The sequence below is a fragment of the Argentina silus genome (genome assembly GCF_951799395.1).
Source record: "Argentina silus genome assembly, chromosome: Y".
Taxonomy (NCBI): domain Eukaryota; kingdom Metazoa; phylum Chordata; class Actinopteri; order Argentiniformes; family Argentinidae; genus Argentina; species Argentina silus.
This window is the reverse complement of record NC_139654.1, coordinates 12,680,510-12,698,422: the sequence shown is the minus strand read 5'-3', so window position 1 is coordinate 12,698,422 and position 17,913 is coordinate 12,680,510. Positions and strand designations below refer to the sequence as shown.

General features: G+C 45.5%; 1 long non-coding RNA gene and 1 pseudogene across 2 annotated transcripts in view; one reads left to right on the top strand and one right to left on the bottom strand.

Moving 5' to 3' along the window:
• Window positions 1-17,913, top strand: part of LOC310823995 (SID1 transmembrane family member 2-like) — a 28,338-nt pseudogene that overhangs the window by 3,179 nt on the left and 7,246 nt on the right. Inside the window, exons 3-8 of the transcript in view lie at window positions 2,036-2,182; window positions 2,588-2,633; window positions 2,936-3,037; window positions 3,364-3,447; window positions 4,734-4,899; window positions 5,094-5,187. The product of the transcript in view is annotated as an SID1 transmembrane family member 2-like (transcript). The remainder of the gene's footprint in view (window positions 1-2,035; window positions 2,183-2,587; window positions 2,634-2,935; window positions 3,038-3,363; window positions 3,448-4,733; window positions 4,900-5,093; window positions 5,188-17,913) is intronic.
• On the bottom strand, window positions 15,318-16,968 carry LOC310823866. The gene is made up of 3 exons (XR_014554981.1): window positions 16,095-16,968; window positions 15,682-15,984; window positions 15,318-15,453 (listed from the first exon to the last, which is right to left on the bottom strand). It is a non-coding gene; the product is annotated as an uncharacterized lncRNA (long non-coding RNA).

Below are 17,913 nucleotides of genomic sequence, written 5' to 3'. Positions count from 1 at the left end.
CTCTTCGTGAACACGGACAGCAGGAAGTGCTACGAGTGTGGCAAGCCGGGACACATCGCCTGGACTTGTCCAAACCGTGATGTCCTGATGCCTTCGGCCTCAGCCAGTGAGGTAGCCACCGGGCATCCCTGCTGGTTGCTGATGTCATGCTGGGCTGAGGAGAGTGGTCCTTCCCGTCACCTCGGTAAGAGCCAACGGAAAAGACACCACAGCACTTTTGGACCAGTGCCTGCAGAACCTGGGAACAGCAACCGTCGCCCCGTCGAACACATGAGGGACCGGATGGCAACTCTGTGGCCCCTGGTACGGGAACACATGCTGGAGGCCCAGGATGCCCAAGCGCGGGTCTACAACATAGGGACGCAGCCCGGAGACAAAGTGTTGGTGCTGGTCCCCACAACAGAATATAAGTTTCTGGCCCGATGGAACGGGCCATACAAAGTGCTTGAGAAGGTGGGTGAAGTGGGTCCGACAGCCGGGACGTAGGCGCCCGACCCAGATTTACCATGTGAACTTATTAAAGAAATGCAATACACATGATGTACTCAGCTCTATTCCTCCGAAGAAGGCTACCACCGAGACCAGGCCTGCGGAGGTGCCACTGGGGGGAGCAGCTGAGCCCAGCACAGAAGCAGGTGTTCTCCAGTGAACCGGCACACACCGATCTGGTACGGTACAGCACAGCTCCGGAAAAAAGGTGAAGTTGAGACCCTACCGCATACCAGAAGCAAGGAGAGACACCATCAGGACTGAGGTAAAAACGGTGTTGGAAGCGGGAATCATCGAGGAGTCGAGTAGTGAGTGGTGCCGAAAACAGATGGCACCATACGCTTCTGTAATGATTTTAGGAAGTTAAATGAGATATCAAAGTTCGACACCTACCCCATGCCCCGAATTGAAGAACTGATAGAACGGCTAGGGACCGCCCAGTTTATCAGCACGCTCGACCTGACGAAGGGTTATTGGCAGGTGCCCTTAGCTCCCGAGGCGCGGGAGAAAACCGTTTTCGCCACTCCTGATGGGCTGTTCCACTAGTGGGAGACCCATCTGAACCAGGTGAGTGCAGTATTGCAGGCCTTACGGGGGGCGGGGCTAACAGCTATCCCAAGGAAATGTCGACCTTGGCCTGCAGGAGGCTGAGTACCTGGGGTACACCATCGGGAGGGGATGTGTAAAACCCCAGGTGAAGAAAGTGGAGGCGATACAGGACTGGCCTCGCCCCGTCACCAAGAAGCAGGTACGCACGTTTGTGGGGTTAATAAGTTACTACCGGAGGTTTATTCCCCACTTTGCCTCCCTAGCCAGCCCCCTGACGGATCTGACGAGGAGCCGTCTGCCCGCCCAGATGACATGAACCGAGGAGACGGAGAAAGCCTTCCAGGACCTAAAGGGAGCACTGTGTTCTGCACCTGTGCTGGTGACCCCAGACTTCTCCAAACCACTGATGGTGCAGGCCGATGCGTCCGAAACAGGGGTGGGTGCCGTCCAATCACAGCTATAAGGAGGTGAGGAACACCCAGTCATGTACATTAGCCGGAAGCTGTTGCTGTTGGTGCTCCATGGTGGAGAAGGAATGTCTAGGGATCAAGTGGCTGCTGGAGACGCTGAGATATTACCTATTGAGACGGCACCTCACCCTTGTAACGGATCATGCACCACTGGTTTGGATGTTGCGGAATAAGGACTGTAACGCCCGGTCTGCCCAGAATGAGGCAAGTACCGGGAGGAAGTATCTGTGTGATTACCCGTTGTGACCTGGACCGTCAGATTACCCCCACTGTGTATCGAACTGTTTTGGCTGAGGACTCGCTTTTAAACTACCTCTGGATAACGCACAAAGCATTTGAATTGTGCTTTGTGTGTGTGTGTGTTTGTTATCGAACTTGGTGGCGTGGTAACCCTTGAGCTTGCTACAACACATTGTATTTACCATTATAGCTTGTGTGTTGCCTTCAATAGTCAATTGTGGAATTCCAAACTCTGTATTTCCTTTTGTTTGTTTGTGTGGATTGAATGTACCCGTTCTCCCCCTCAGATATCAGAGGAAGTACCCTTATACCCATGTGGGCAGAACCCTGTGCCAGCCTCCTACCCGTGTCGCCACAGAGACCCAGTACTTCTTTGTGGATGTGTCGACCTTGTCCAGCCTGGGGATCAGCCGAGTGGACAGCTTCACCCTGCTGTGAGTGGCACTGTCATTTTCATCATCTTCATCTTCATCGTTATCCGTCATCCACACTGTTCTCATTACCTTTGAGAACCTCTCACACACCTATTATGCGACATGAGCATTACAAGCATTAGCATTTAGCTAATCATTCAATCCTTCATCTCACCCGCATCAAGAGTTCAGTTTACCCACCTTTTGGTTTTATCACTACTGTACATCCATCCTGCTAAGACATAACACCCTGATATCTGGCTGTGTGAAACAGCAGCCACTGACAATATCGCCACGGTGGTAGTAGCACACATTTAGGTTAAATACCTATACAGCAGAGCTGGATTTGTGTGTGTGTGTGGCTGCTTTTATTGTGGTGTGTTAGTGCTGTGTTCTTAGTGTCTCTGATGGATCTCGATATTACAGGACAGACAAGAAATTCACCTTCACTGCTTCGCCATCCCAACCACAGGTGAGCAGTGTGTGAGAGAGGAGGGGAGACATAGGGTACTGATTGCTTCCTTATTATTTGCTGGTCTAAAGGTCAGGGTCATGAATGGGTTTGAGATTTGAAGAGGTGTGTGTTTTTAGGTGTTACATAAGATATTATAATATAATAACATATAATGGAGAAAAAGAATGCAAAGTGGAACATTTACAGTACATTATTTCATCATACATTTTGTGTGTATACAATGCAGATATGGATTTAAAAAAAAAAAATCAATGCACCCGCCTCATTCCTTCCCTACAACCCATCTCTATGTCCCTCAGTACTTCAAGTATGTGTTTCCTGACGGGATGGACACAGTCATCGTCAAGGTCAACTCTGAGACCACCTTTCCCTGCTCCGTCATGTCCATCCAGGACATCCAGGTACGGTAATACCTCAATCTACCCTACAGTAGAAGGGGAGGCTGGTGGAGGTAGAAAAATCGGAGGACGGGCTCATTGTAAGGCATGGAACAGAGTGAGGAAAGGTACGTGTGCATGTTTGATACCATTCCTCGTTCTGTTCCATGCATTACAATGAGCCTGTCCTCTGATTTCTACCTCCACCAGCCTCCCCTGGTATGTAGGTAGGGTAGCCGTCAAATATCCTGTCAGGCAGAAAGACCTTGTGGTCTAAGTGATGCCATTGTTACGTGGATTTTAACTCTCTCTCTCTCACTCTCTCTCTCCCCCCCTCCCTCCCCCTTCAGTGCCCTGTGTATGACCTGGACAACAATGTAGCCTTCATTGGGATTTATCAGACCATGACCAAGACTGCTGCCATCACCGTCCAGGTAACACACGCACAGGTACAGGCACGCGTGCTCACACACACACACCAGCGATACAAACTAGTCACCTTTCGCCGAAATTCGCCGTTTTGAATCCAAAATAGGTCACCTACGTGATAGGTCACCTACAAGTGGGGGGGTCAAATGGAGCCCGCCTGCCTTGTCTATTATGCATGTTTGGATCACTACTGGCTGTAAGCAAACAAGTGATGCGTGTTTGGATCAATACTGTCTGTATCCAAAGCTTGAGTCTGGGCTCAGCCAATCATTCACATAACAACAAACAGACAGAGAGGGAGGTGAGAAGGTGATGAAGCATACTTCATGAGCTGTAACTGAAAAACAACTGGCATTTGGAAAGTTTGAGGTGAGGGAGCAAGTGTGGTGGAACAAGAATTGTTAGCATTGTTAAGTATCTTGCTAGCTGGATCGAATCCGTTAGCTAGCCAGAGAAATGTTGAGCAGCATTAGCTAACTTAGCTGATCAAATAATTGCGTTTGAGGTGTGAATTAGCTGGCTAACAAAGTCAAAACATCAAATGAGCTGACGCTAGTAAGTGGAGGAACCAATTAGTCGTAGTCGTATTAACTGGTATACAACTCCTTGCCGTTCCTCAAGCTATAACGTTAGTTGCTCTCTGGACCCTGGTGATCTGTGTGAAGTGTTAACTTGTTAGCTAGCTAACAAACTAACTACTATCTATGAACTAATGTTTTCCCTCTTTATGGTTAATTTTCAGAATGAGAGAATGAGGTGAAAGTGAGGCGTTGCTCGTTAAACAAGTGGATTCAGGGACCAAGTGCCTGAATCCACCAGTGCCTCCAGTCCTCTCTCTTTTGTTCCTGTAATGTAAATGATACAGCATTTGATTACATGTTTTGTACCTTATTTTGCTCATTCTTTTAATTGTTTTAGCCTGTGAATTGGACCAGAGGAATTGCCCCTCTGCAAAGTCCTCTTTAGTTTTGCAGCTACTTTGCCTTCATTCTAGGGTAAGAACTCCCTCTACCCTAATCCTGAAAGTCACCAGAAACTAGCATTTAAAAGCTTAAAAATGCCCCCGGACCCCCCTAGCAGGTTTGTGTTTCCCCTGCTCACGGATTCTTCACACCTTTTTCACCCCTAACCAGTTTGCATCCCTGACACGCACACACACACACACACACACACACCACTATGAATGCAATGCCAGCAAATACTGTACAAACTCACTTGCCATCCCCCTCTTCCTCTCCTCTCCTCAATTGCTCCCCTTCTTCTCCTTCTCCCCCTTTTCCCCCTCCCTCAGAGGAAGGACTTCCCCAGCAAAAGTTTCTATGTGGTCGTGGAGGTGAAGACAGAGGACGCGGCGTGCGGGGGTCTGCTGCGTTTCTACCCCCTCCGCCCTGACGAGCTCATCGACGCAGGGAACCGCAGCAAGGTCCTGGACGTGGTCGTCTCTCCCGCCATCAACTGTGAGTCACTCACTCAGCCAATCAGAGCACAGGGCCTTCAAAGCGTATACACTACAGCATTCAACTGTCAGAGACATAGTATCTCAACTTCTCCCTCCCTCTCTCTCCCCCCCATCCCCTCCCCCCACCTCTCCCTTTCCCACCATTTCACCTGCCCCCCTTCCTCCCTCCATCTCTCTCTCTCCGTCTCTCAGCGGAGGTGTATGTGATGGGGATGTTGTTCTGCCTGGGCATCTTCCTGTCCTTCTACCTGCTCACCTTCCTGATGGCCTGTGTGGAGAACAAGAGGTCCGCCCCTTAACCTCACTTCCTGGTCAAACGTTTAATGTTCAGGGTCTACACCGGTGGAGGCTGGTGGAGGTAGAAATCGGAGGACGAAGGATGCATGGAACGGAATGAGGAATGGTATTAAACATGCTGTGTTTCCATTCCATGCATTACAATGAGCCCGTCCTCCAATTTCTTCCTCCACCAGCCTCCCCTGGCCTGCCTCATTCATACAGTTCACACTGCTCAAAAAAATTAAGGGAACACTTAAGGGACACATCAGATCTTGATGAACGAATTATTCAAGTTGAAAATCTTTACTGATGTACATTGTATAATTTGTTGAGAACAAAATGACGTAACAACGGTCAATGGAAACCAAAATCATCAACCCATTGAGGGCTGGATTCAAAATCACACCGAAAATCTAAGTAAAAAATTCGAATCACAGGCTGATCCAACTTGTGTGAATTTTATCACGGCAACTCATGATGTGATTCAGTAGTGTGTATGGCCCCCGCGTGCCTGTACGCACAATGTCTGGGCATGCTCCTGATGAGTCGGCGGATGGTGTCCTGGGGGATCTCCTCCCAGACCTGGATCAGGGCATCAGTGAGCTCCTGGACAGTCTGTGGCAGTACTTGGTGGCGTCGGATGCACCGATACATAACGTCCCATAGGTGCTCAATTGGATTTAGGTCAGGGGAACGAGAGGGCCATTCAATGGTATCAATGCCTTCTTCATCCAGGAACTGCCTACACACTCTGGCCACATGAGGCCGGGCATTGTCCTGCACTAGGAGGAATCCAGGGCCCACTGCACCAGTGTAAGGTCTGACAATGGGTCTGAGGATCTCATCCCGGTACCTAACAGCAGTCAGGGTACCGTTGGCTATGACATGGAGGTCTGTGCGACCCTCCAAGGATATGCCTCCCCAGACCATCACTGACCCACCGCCAAACCGGTCATGCTGGATGATGTTACAGGCAGCATTACGTTCACCACGGCGTCTCCAGACTCTTTCACGCCTGTCACATGTGCTCAGTGTGAACCTGCTCTCATCTGTGAAGAGAACAGGACGCCAATGGCGGACCTGCCAATTCTGGTGTTCTCTCGCGAATGCCAATCGAGCTGCACGGTGCTGGGCAGTGAGCACAGGTCCCACTAGAGGACGTCGGGCCCTCATGCCACCCTCATGGAGTCTGTTTCTGACAGTTTGGTCAGACACATGCACACCAGTAGCTTGCTGGAGGTCATTTTGTAGGGCTCTGGCAGTGCCCCTCCTGTTCCTTCTCGCACAAAGGAGCAGATACCGGTCCTGCTGTTGTGTTGATGCCCTTCTACGACCCTGTCCAGCTCTCCTCGTATAACGGCCGGTCCCCTGGTATCTCCTCCATGCTCTTGAGACTGTGCTGGGAGACACAGCAAACCTTCTTGCGACCTCACGTATGGATGTGCCATCCTGGAGGAGCTGGACTACCTGTGCAACCTGAGTGGGCTGCAGGTACCGCCTCATGCTACCAGTAGTGACAAGGACACTAGCAGAACACAAAACTAGAGAAGAATCAGTCAGGAAGGATAAGGAGAGAGCAATTGTCTGTGGCCACCACATGCAAAACCATTACCTTTTTGGGGGTTGTCTTGCTTTTGCCTCTCCAGTGCACCTGTTGTCACTTTCATTTGCACCAAAGCAGGTGAAATTGATTCACAATCACTTGTGCTTCCTAAATGGGCAGATTGATATCCCTGAACTTTTAACTGACTTGGTGTTACACTGTGACGATTAAGTGTTCCCTTAATTTTTTTGAGCAGTGTACATTACATGTTGATGTGTTCCTAGTGTAAGTGCTTTGGTAGTTATCTCTTATTTCTATATATTCTATTTACAGTGCCCTCCAGAAGTATTGGAAAGAGGAAGCATTTTGTCTTCTTTTAGCTCTATTTGAAATCAAACAGTTACTATGGGGTCAAAGTACAGATTCTCAGCTTTAATTCAATGTTGTTGTTTTTTCAGATTGATCTCACCATTTAGAAATGACAACCCTTTTATACATAGTCCCCCTATGTCAGGGCTCCAAAAGTATTGGAAAACATCATATAATGTCCAAATAAAGTATTAATTTTTAGTATTTGGTTGACAATCCTTTGCATGCAATAACTGCCTGAAGTCTGCGACCCATTGACCCCACCAGACGCTGGGTATCTTCTCTGGTGATGCTCTGCCAGGCCTGTACTGCAGCTATCTTCAGTTGTTCAATTGGATTTAAATCTGAAGATTGACTTGGTCAGTCCAGAATTTTCCACTTTTTGGCACTGAAAAACTCCCTAGTTGCTATGGCAGTATGTTTTGGATTAAGTTTTGTTTATTTGTCATTACATTGAATACAAGTATACAATGCAACAAAGTGCCTGAGGCAGAGCAGCTCTAAAACATCAATCATCATCAACAATAGAATGTAACAAGGATAATAGATACAATATTAAAACAGAAAAAATAATTTAATGAAATATACAGGATTATTATAGTTGCAGGAGAGGGAGTAAAGTGTAGAGTGCAGAATGGAATGACAATGGAGAGTGTCACTGAGCAGGAGGGGGGGTGGAGAATGGTAGAACCTATTCCAGAACCTGTTGGTCCGGGTTTGAATGCTTCAGTACCGTCTGCCCGATGGAAGCAGAGAGAACAGGGTGTGACTGGGATGGCTGTTGTCCTTGATGATCTTCCCAGCCTTCCTCTTACATCTCTGAATTGATGGCGTGGACGGCGGGGAGCTCACGGCCCGTGATGGACTGGGCCGTTTTCAGCACTCTCTCCAGGGCTTTACGGTCGTGGGCAGTGCAGCTGCCATACCAGATAGGATGCTCTCAATGGTGCACCTATAGGAGTTTGTGAAGATCTGGGGGGACATGCCAAATTTCCTCAGCCGCCTGAGGAAAAACAGACGCTGGCGTGCTGACTTGATGACTATGTGTGTGTGGTGTGACCATGTTAGATCCTTAGTGATGTGGACACCAAGAAACCTGAAGCTGTTAACTCTCTCCACTTCAGACCGCCCGCCCCTTGTTTCTTCCTGAGGTCCACGATCAGCTCCTTGGTTTTGCTGACATTGAGAGATTATTTTCCCTGCACCAGTCTGCCAGGACATTTATCTCATCCCTGTAGGCTGACACATCATAGTGATCAGGCCAACCACGGTGGTGTCATCAGCAAACTTGATTATGGAGTTGGAGCTGTGCATGGCCACACAGTTGTGGGTGAACAGGGAGTACAGCAGGGGACTGAGCACACAACCTCGGGAGGCCCCTGTGTTGAGAGTCAGAGTGGAGCAGGTGGTGCACCCAACCCTCACCACCTCGGGTCTACTCTTCAGGAAGTCGAGGGTCCAGTTACATAAGGAGGTGTTGAGACCCAGGTCCCTGAGCTTCGTGACGAGCTTGGAGGGGACAATGGTGTTGAATGTTGAGCTGTAGTCAATGAACAGCATTCTCACATAGGTGCCGCCCTTGTCTAGGTGAGAGAGCAGTGTGTAGGGTGAGGGCAATGGCGTCATCAGTGGATCTGTTGGGACGATATGCAAATTGGAGTGGGTCTAGTGTTAAACACTGAAGAGAAAACAGTGTTAATCTTTATTAAGGCGTACGAAGTTCGTGTTAGCATAATCGCTAATAGTTGCAAGCTACCTGGATTACTTAAACTATTGAGTCAGGCTTGTCCAGAACATGCCTCCTCACACAGTGGTCTCTACGGGTACGAAATGCAGGTGCTGTCATCAACTATTACAGAAGATAGCCCCACTTGAAACCAGGATTTTCACACTGGAGGATAAAAGAGATGCTATGGATGACACGGTACCCTGGATGCCCACCGGTGAGTCTGTTAGACTGAGCCCAGCACATCCACAGCCAGCACAGTAACAGCTAGCTAAACATGGGGAAGGAACACTGGCTTTGGATGACTCTATAACTTTTCCAAGACTTCGTACTTCACAAGCTAAACAACTCGAGCAAGAGGGCACAACATGCTGGCATAAGTTTGGTGCAAGACCAAAGAGAAAACCACACACGAGCTCAACAAGAGGGACTGATGCTAATGCTAATAGCCGTCCAACTAGCCGGCCTGCAAATAGCCGGCCGAACAGAGCTACTTCAACACCAGCCCCCCACGCCATTGCTAATGATACTATCCCACAGAAGTCATCTCTGATAGTTAGGCTGGACAACAAATATGAACCGCTAATGAGCATATGTGAGTCAGATCAGCTACAGACTAGAACACGCAAAGACAGACTAAAGACCAGGGCCCGTATCCTTAAAGATTCTGAGAATCCTCTCAGAGAGCTCCTAACTTAACCTAAAAATTCCTTGCCAGGAGTTTTAGCTTAGAAGTGATTCCAGAACATTTTCAGTGAACTCTGAGCCAGGAATGGATGAAAAATCCTATCTTAGTGAGGGGGTGTGGTTGACCCCGTTGCTAGGTATGAGTCATCATTTCAAAAGCCGTGATTGGTTGATCCTACAAGTTTGATGAAAATGAACTTTTGGTGATAATGAGCAAAGGATGTACCCTCAAATCAACAGGGGTGGTAAAAGTACTCAAAAGTTATACTTGAGTAAAAGTATAGATACTTAATTAAAAAATTACTCCAGTAAAAGTAGAAAGTCCCCCATTCAAACACCACTTGAGTAAAAGTACAAAAGTATTACATTTAAAATGTACTTAAGTACCAGAAGTAAAAAGTAAATATTCAAATTAATTGTAAATAGTCATAAATCAGCAGACCAATTGTTGTGGGAGTGATATGCAATGTTTTAATTGAATATGAATGACAATTGACAACAAACAGAGACAGATCTACAGTAAATCCCCCACCCCCTTATTTAAGTGTGTGTGCGTGTGTGCCAAGAGGACAGGAATGCATTGACTTGCATGCTCTGTGAAATCCTACAGTAGTACAATCCTGCAGATCAGAAAACTGCAAATAAAATAAGTGATAAGATTACAACACTGCCAATAAGATTTGTAATCATAAGGGACAATAAGACAACTACTAGAGACTTGTGCAATGAGGGTGAACCATCCCTCCCTTTAAGTTGAAATATCTTCAAAAGAAACGCTCAGGCTAGGCTACACAGAATCTGACTGGCACCTTAACGCAGTATAGGGGTTGAACTCACAGTAGCAGCAGACACAAATCACATTGTTTAGTTTTGCATAATTCTTTAATAACTGTCTTTCCTACTAGGCCCTAAAGTGTGTGACCCTGAAATTACATTATGAAACTAACATCTGCATGAAAGCAGCAGAAGTTAAGAGGTAAAAGATACAAGTTAAGACAACTATTAGAGAATTGTGCAATGAGCGTGAACCATCCCTTTAAGTTGAAATATCTTCAAAATAAACTCTTAGGCTCTCTCTCTTTACACATAATCTGACTGGCTAGCTCATTTGTAAGACAGGTTACTATTTAAGGCTGTAAAAGCTTCCGTTCAGCAGAAGCAGAAGCTGATTTTCAAAATTGCTGGAGTCCATCCTTGCTCTCCTAGGGCTAAATAGAAGCCCTGCAATACTAAACAGCCTTTCACACGCAGCTGAGGCAGGAAGAGGCGTGTTTAACTTGATGGACACCTTACAGACGGAGGGGAAGGTCTTCAGCAGACTGGTGTGGTCAGCACAGCATGCCAGATATCCCTCAAGTTCTTTTGAGGTTTCTTGTGCAGTTGTCTTGATGGACGAGAAGAAGTCGTCATCATCAGAAGCGATGGGGCTACCGAGGGGCGTCAAGGGCTCCATGTCCAGATTGATGTAGTCCAGTCCTGAAAAACAATGCATGTCCCATACACATGCAGAAATTTAACAGAATTGCATTCAGAACATTAGTCAGTGACAGCCAACGTACATATTTTTCATAGGTCTAATCTTTACTGTAAAGCTCATTTGGCAAATAGCCATGGTATCATTCTAGACAGTTAACATAGGCCTAAACCTTCCACCTCAGGGATGCATGCAACACAAGCTGTATTTTCATAGAATGCATAGCCTACCCTGGTATATTATTTTATTTTGTTATTATTAAATACAAAAGAAGCAGGCTTTTCCTTACCGTTTTTGAGGATGGCTTCGTCTTTGGTCCACGACGTCTTGAATTTTGGCAGCAAGATGGCGGCTGCAATCAGTTCTGGGTCTTCCAAGATTTCGCTGAAGCGGTTCTTCAAACCTAGTTGAATGGCATCAACAAGTGGCTTGGAAAACTTTAAGGATGGCTTGATCCGATCCAGTTTTGTCTTCAGCTGAGTCAGAGTGGGAAGAAGCCATCCCATCTGTATGTTGGTTTCAGCCTGCAGAATATCGATAGCCTTGGCCACTGGACTCATGGTTGCTGAGTATTCTGCTAAGAAGGCCAATTCTGATGGATTGAGTCTGTGACACACAAAACGTTTCAATTCAGTCTGGGGTAGTCATAGTGAGATAGTTGAATCCAATATTAGGTAGTAGCTTTAGAATGGAATACAATGTTCAGTTAGGGCTTTAGGATGTTTAGAGTGGGGCAGTTGTATTGGGTTGATTAGTGTGGGGTAGTTTCAGTGAGTGGGTGGGGTTACTGTACTGGGGTAGTTAAGTTTTAAGTAGTTATGAGTGGGGAAGTTAGAAGAATTAGTGAGTGTGTAGTAAAAAATATCAGTAAACAGTACTCACATTGGAATTTTGAATGATGCGCAGACATCTCGGATGGCTCCCTCTCCTTGTTCTTTGACGATCCTCACTATTCTCTCCACTGCGAAGAACATCGAGTTCCATCTAGTTGCATTGGGCCGTATTAGCTGAAGTTTGCATGCATCTTCGATGGTTTCTGCAGCAGTAGCGGATCGCGCACTCTTGTTCCATAGTGCCTGGCACTTTGAAAATGATGATCTGGACACTTTTTTGTAGGTCTCATTTGAGTTTGCCTTTAAAGCATCTACTGTTGACACCAGATTAAGAAGGTGGCATGCGCAACGCTGATGCTTGGGTAGATGATACTCAATGCCATCGCCTTCATCAAGCACACTTGTCACTTCTTGGAAGTTAACTTCACCCTCTTCCTCCTCTTGAATCTCCTCCTCATCTTCCTCACCTGAGCAGCTTGCTTCTTCAGTGTCAGTCACATTGTTGTTTTCGTCTTGTTGGGCTCCATAGACGTGGAATGCTTTTATAAAATTAGACCCATTGTCAGTCGTTGTTCTAACGATCTTGTCACGAATCTGGTATTCTGCATGGATGTCATTTAATGCACCAGCTAAAACGTCAAATGTGTGAGAGCCTTTTAACTGCCTGCATGCTAGGGCTGCTGAGCGCCTGTCCAAACTGTCAGGATCAAGCCAGTGAGCTGTTACGCCAATGAAGCTGCGCCTCCTGGCGGTCCAGCAGTCTGTGGTGGTTGCGATGTATTCCACCTCCCTCATTGCCGCAATCACTTTCTTCTTCATAGTTTTGGTAGCTTCGGCTATACTTGACCGTAGAGTGGGACGTGACATGATGGTGGCATTGGGCTGGAGGTCCTGGATCAGGTCTTTGAATGCTTGTAGGTTCACCACACTGAATGGTTGAAGGCCTTCAATGACATACTTAATTACTGCTTTGTTTATGGTCACTTGTGACACTCGCTTGCTAGACATATCCAGCTTGAGCTGCTTGGTAGCACTGCCAGGAGGTGTTTCGTGAAGCTTTCTCTTCTGTGAGCTGCTGTGACTCTGAGTCAATTTAGAGTAACTCTCTAACTGATGGGGATGCTTTCTCTGCAAGAAAGAGAAATATAATTTATAATATTTATATATTTTCCTAAATATAAAACTGTTAAACATAATTTCTCAATAACAATCTTATACACGTGGCTTCCCTTACAAAAAATAGAACTGCAGTGAAAACGTTTTTTCGTGTCCAAAACATTGCATAATACTAACCAATACTAATCAATCATTAGTATTACAACAACTACGGTAATATTTAAGTGCAGTTATACTGTAATCATTACAACTGCAGTTGAACTGCAGTATTTTTTTGTAAGGCTTGCACTGCAAAAAATGAAATATTAACAAGTGAAAATATCTTGTATTTGGTACAATAAGTCCAATACTGAGTAGAATTATCTTGAATTATTCCACTGGCAGATAAGTTTGCTTATTTCAAGTTTTTTTTTCCTGATATTGGTCAATTTAATCTTGTTTTAAGAAAACAAGATTAACATATTTATTTACAAAAATAAGCAAAATTATCTGCCAGTGGAATAAGATGATACAAGATAATTCTGCTCAATATTGGACTAATTGTACCAAATACAAGATATTTTCACTTGATAAGATTTATTTCATTTTTTGCAGTGTGCCAGCAATTTGACATGGCGAGGAGGTCCAAGTTAGCAATGATAGCCAAGTTAGCTAACGTTTGCTCACTCTCAGTCCAAAATTATCCATCCCACCCTGACGATACCGCTAACGTTGCATTTAATTTCGTTATCATATTCATATCATATCATATCCGACCGACTGTTTCTTTATAACGTTACGTTATCGATAGCTAACGTTAACGTTGCCAGACTTAAGTGGAGTGGTGGTGGAGACGTGATTAACGTTAGCTTAGCTAGCTCTGTCGTTAGCTAACTTTAGCTAAACGAATGCACATAGTAACATTAAAGTTAGCTCAACCTCTATGTTTTCTCAAATTTGAGGGTGAATTTTTGAATGCCGAAATGTCGTTCACCCGTGGCAGGCAAAGAAGACATTTCAGCCCGATAAGAATCTCCCTTGACTTCGGTGAATTCGAACATATCCTTAAGATATGGCCATGGGTGATCCCTGTCCGTTTCATCATTTCTGGCGGCAGCGAGAGGGCCGTATCGTGGCAAATTTCCATCGGATTGGAAATGTAACGAATACTTGGGAGGGGGCATGGGGAAATGTATCGGAGTAAAAAGTAAACATTTTCGTAAAAATTGTAGTGGAGTAAGAGTGAAAGTAGGAGCAAATAAAAAATACTCAAGTAAAGTACAGATCCCCGAAAAAAATACTTAAGTAATGTAACGAAGTATTTTTACTTCGTTACTTACCACCCCTGCAAATCAATAAACATAATTATACACTCTAATCTTATGCAGACTATAATTGTAAATAATATTTCACATTCAAGAAAATATCTGGAAAATGAATAGTAAGCTGTAGGGGTTATAGCCTAACATTAGAATCTAAAATATGTGAAAACTTAAGCTCATTACACCCTGTTCAAATAATGATTTGTGTCTCATTTGCTCATATTAATATCCTAGCTGGCATATTTTGTACTTTCACTTCCATATGGACCCCATTGAAAACAAGATGGCCTATCTCAAGGGGCTGTCCTTAATGAAGTAGAAATTGCAACGTTACAACTCAGTGTGAACTTAACGAGGGTAACACAGCTCAGCTTTTAACAATGTCTGTGATTGCTGGCTGGTCTATTTATGAAGGCTTGTTAACAAATATCCTACAAACACAGAAAATGGAGAAAAAAAGGAATCGCAAGCCGAACTGGACTGAGGAGCAAGGTTTGTTGCTGGCCCAGTTGGTGAACGAACATAAAGGTATGTTACGAGGAAAATTTGGCCCAACTGTCACTAGCCAAGGCAAGAGGCGCGCCTGGGACACAATATCCCAAACAATCAATGCCTCTTTTCCACTGGTGGTGCGGACAGGCGACGATTGTGAGAAAAGGTGGTATGTGCTGCAGTCCAAGGCAAAATATGAGATTGCAGCACACAAGCGGGAATCCTCACTCACAGGTGAGCAAAATACTATGGCCTACCACATAATCTGGCAACTTGCTCCTGCTGGCAAAGTTAATTTACATGCCTAAGTACTGTGTTCATTGACTGTTTCTTTCTAGGGGGTGGACCACCTGCAAAGCGGCTGTCCCAGGTGGCCGACACTGTCTTTCAAGTCCTGGGACACTCTGAGGTCAGTGTCACCGGGCTGCCAACAGGCATTGACACGTCAATGATGCAGGCCCTTGAAATGCAGCAAAGGTAGGACACAGGGTTATTCATATCAACAGTGTTTATTCATTGCAGAAGCCATTTCATGTGTTATCCATGCTCATTGTATTAAATTAATTTAATCAAAACAATAATTAAACTAGGCCTATGTATTTCTGTAGCATGGAGCCATCACAAGAACCGGGCCCATCAAGTTTGCCGCCTGAACCATCTGCAGCTGCTACTCAGGATAGCCCGGCGGATCAAACACCATTCCCATCCGCAGCACCTGCTCCGTCAGCATCCCTGCTGGAGAGAAGATTGCAACTCACAATTGATGTGTTTGAACAACAAAAAAAAGTCCTTTCCCTTCAGGAGGAGTACTACCGCCTTAAAATTGAACACCTAAAAAATAAACCATTTCGAGATTGTGTTCTGTGTCTTGCATTTAACAATTGCAGGTGATGTGCAGTAAAACTGTGGTAGTTCTTAATACCATCACAAGTTCTCAAATGACATGGGGCTACAGCTTGCCTGAAATGTAAATTTGTGAAGTTTGCCCTGTAAGGCAGTCCACTCTGGGCTAGGTTCCCCTGTGGAATGTGAATATCTTCTTCACCACCATCCTCATCGTTGTCTCCATCCTCATCCTCATCGCCATCCTCCAGAGGTTCTGCAATCTGTCTAACCTTGCAAATATTGTGTAATATTGCACAGGCTATGATGACTTTGCTGACTTTTTCAGGCCTCAGCCGCACCTCTCCGTGGAGAACATGAAAGCGCCTCTTAAGCTGGCCTATGCCACGCTCCACCACCGCTCTTGTTGTCTTGTGGGCCCTACAATAGAATACAGACCTTTAATTATTTGATGGAAATATTGCACTACTTGGATGCTCTAACATATTGCTTGCATTTCATTTCCATGATTTTTGTATTGTTTGGCTTACCTGTTATAGTTTAGTTGGGGCCCTTGGCGTGGCTGGAGGTAAGGTGTAAGGAGCCATGGTTTGCATGGATAGCCACTGTCCCCTAACAAGTGGCAATTAGCTGGCACATAGCGTCTCTCAAAAAGCTGTCTGATGCCACTCTCGGAGAGCATTCTCGCATCATGTGTGGAGCCTGGCCATTTAGCCACAATGTCCAAAATCTTCCAGGCCGCATTGAACACTATTTGCACATTGATGCTGTGGAAATTCTTCCTGTTAACAAAGACAGCCTCGTCCTCTGATGGCGCAATTATTCTCACATGTGTTCCATCAATTACACCCACAACGCCAGGGAATCCTGCAATGTCCATAAATGCCCTTTTATGTGTGTGTAAAGTGCGGGCATCCAGCGGGAATGAAACAAATTGTGTCACAATATTAGGTTGTGACAAAGCTGTCAGTGTTTGGGTGATGACTCTGCTGACGGAGGATTGGGACAGACCGAAGTCATCACTGCTGCATTGTTGCATTTTCCCTGTTGCCAAATACCTCAGGGTTGTGATTACTTTCTTCTCCGGTGTAATAGCGTTGTGGCGTCGAGTTGGTGAAGTAATTGCATCTCTAAGGAGATCCACCACAAACATGATTCCTGCACGATCCAATCTGTAGCGTCTCAATAATTCCCTGTCATCCAGTGTTTGCAGGACATCTCTCCTGACTCCTCTGTTGGCCATTTTGTGCAGCTGCTTAGGGTAACTCCTAAGCCACTAAAAGTCCTCTTCCCTGCTCTTAGCAGATCTCGCCTTAGGAGCCCTTTTAAGCGCTAGGACTCTTGAGGAATAGCTTTTATATTAACTGGGATTTTCGTGTCACTTTTAGGGGAAATTCTAAGAAAACGTCATGCCTCTGAGAATTTTCTTAGAATTTGGCCGCTAGGAGCCACTTTTTGCACAAAAATTCTTTAGAGATACGGGCCCAGAACTAATGCTAATGCTAGCTTGACCAAGGCTAATGCAAAGCCCACACAGGCCAACCCAGCCCAGCCATCAAGCCTGCTCCTAGTGGGTGATCTCACAATAAAAGACATCAAAAGTAGGATGATGAAAACCCTCTGCATTCCCAGTGCTACGATACGTGAAACAATTGATAAACTGCCTGAAACACTACAGAGCCACCAGAGTGCTAAAACTGTCATCTTACATGTTGGAACAAATGACATATCTGCTAGAAAAGAATATGGCTCTGAGCTATGAAAGGAGCATTTCACCAAACTGCTAAATTCAGCAAGCAAACTGCCCCAAAAAAGTGTTTATCTCTGGCCCAATACCAACTCTGGGAAAAGGAGGTGAATGTTTCTCTAGGCTCTTGAGCCTAAACTCCTGGCTGTCGTCAGCATGCACTACTAATTTATTTCATGTTTCTATGTGCTACAGAGGCTTAGATATTAAGGTTTTGGTAGACGTTGACAATTCTTAGTATTTTTTCGGAAAACCCTCAGGAGATAAGGACATTTATCCTAGAATACCATAGGTTTTGAGAGCCGTTTTTAGCAGGCGTTTTAGGAGTAAATGGGTTAAATCCATGACCCCCCCCCCGGCAGCTAGTCACCAAGGCAAGGCTAATCACTGCCCAACTCCTTATGTCCCCACCACGGCGTACCCCCCCCCCCTTCCCCCAGTCAGACGTGAAGATCTTAAAATCCAGCCAGTGCAGGCCAGAAATCAGAACAATGTTATCACTATAGAGACAGTTAACACTCACCTGACATCAAGCAAAATCACTGAATCTGACACAATCAATATGGCTTTGCTAAATGTCAGATCTCTAACAAATAAGAGTT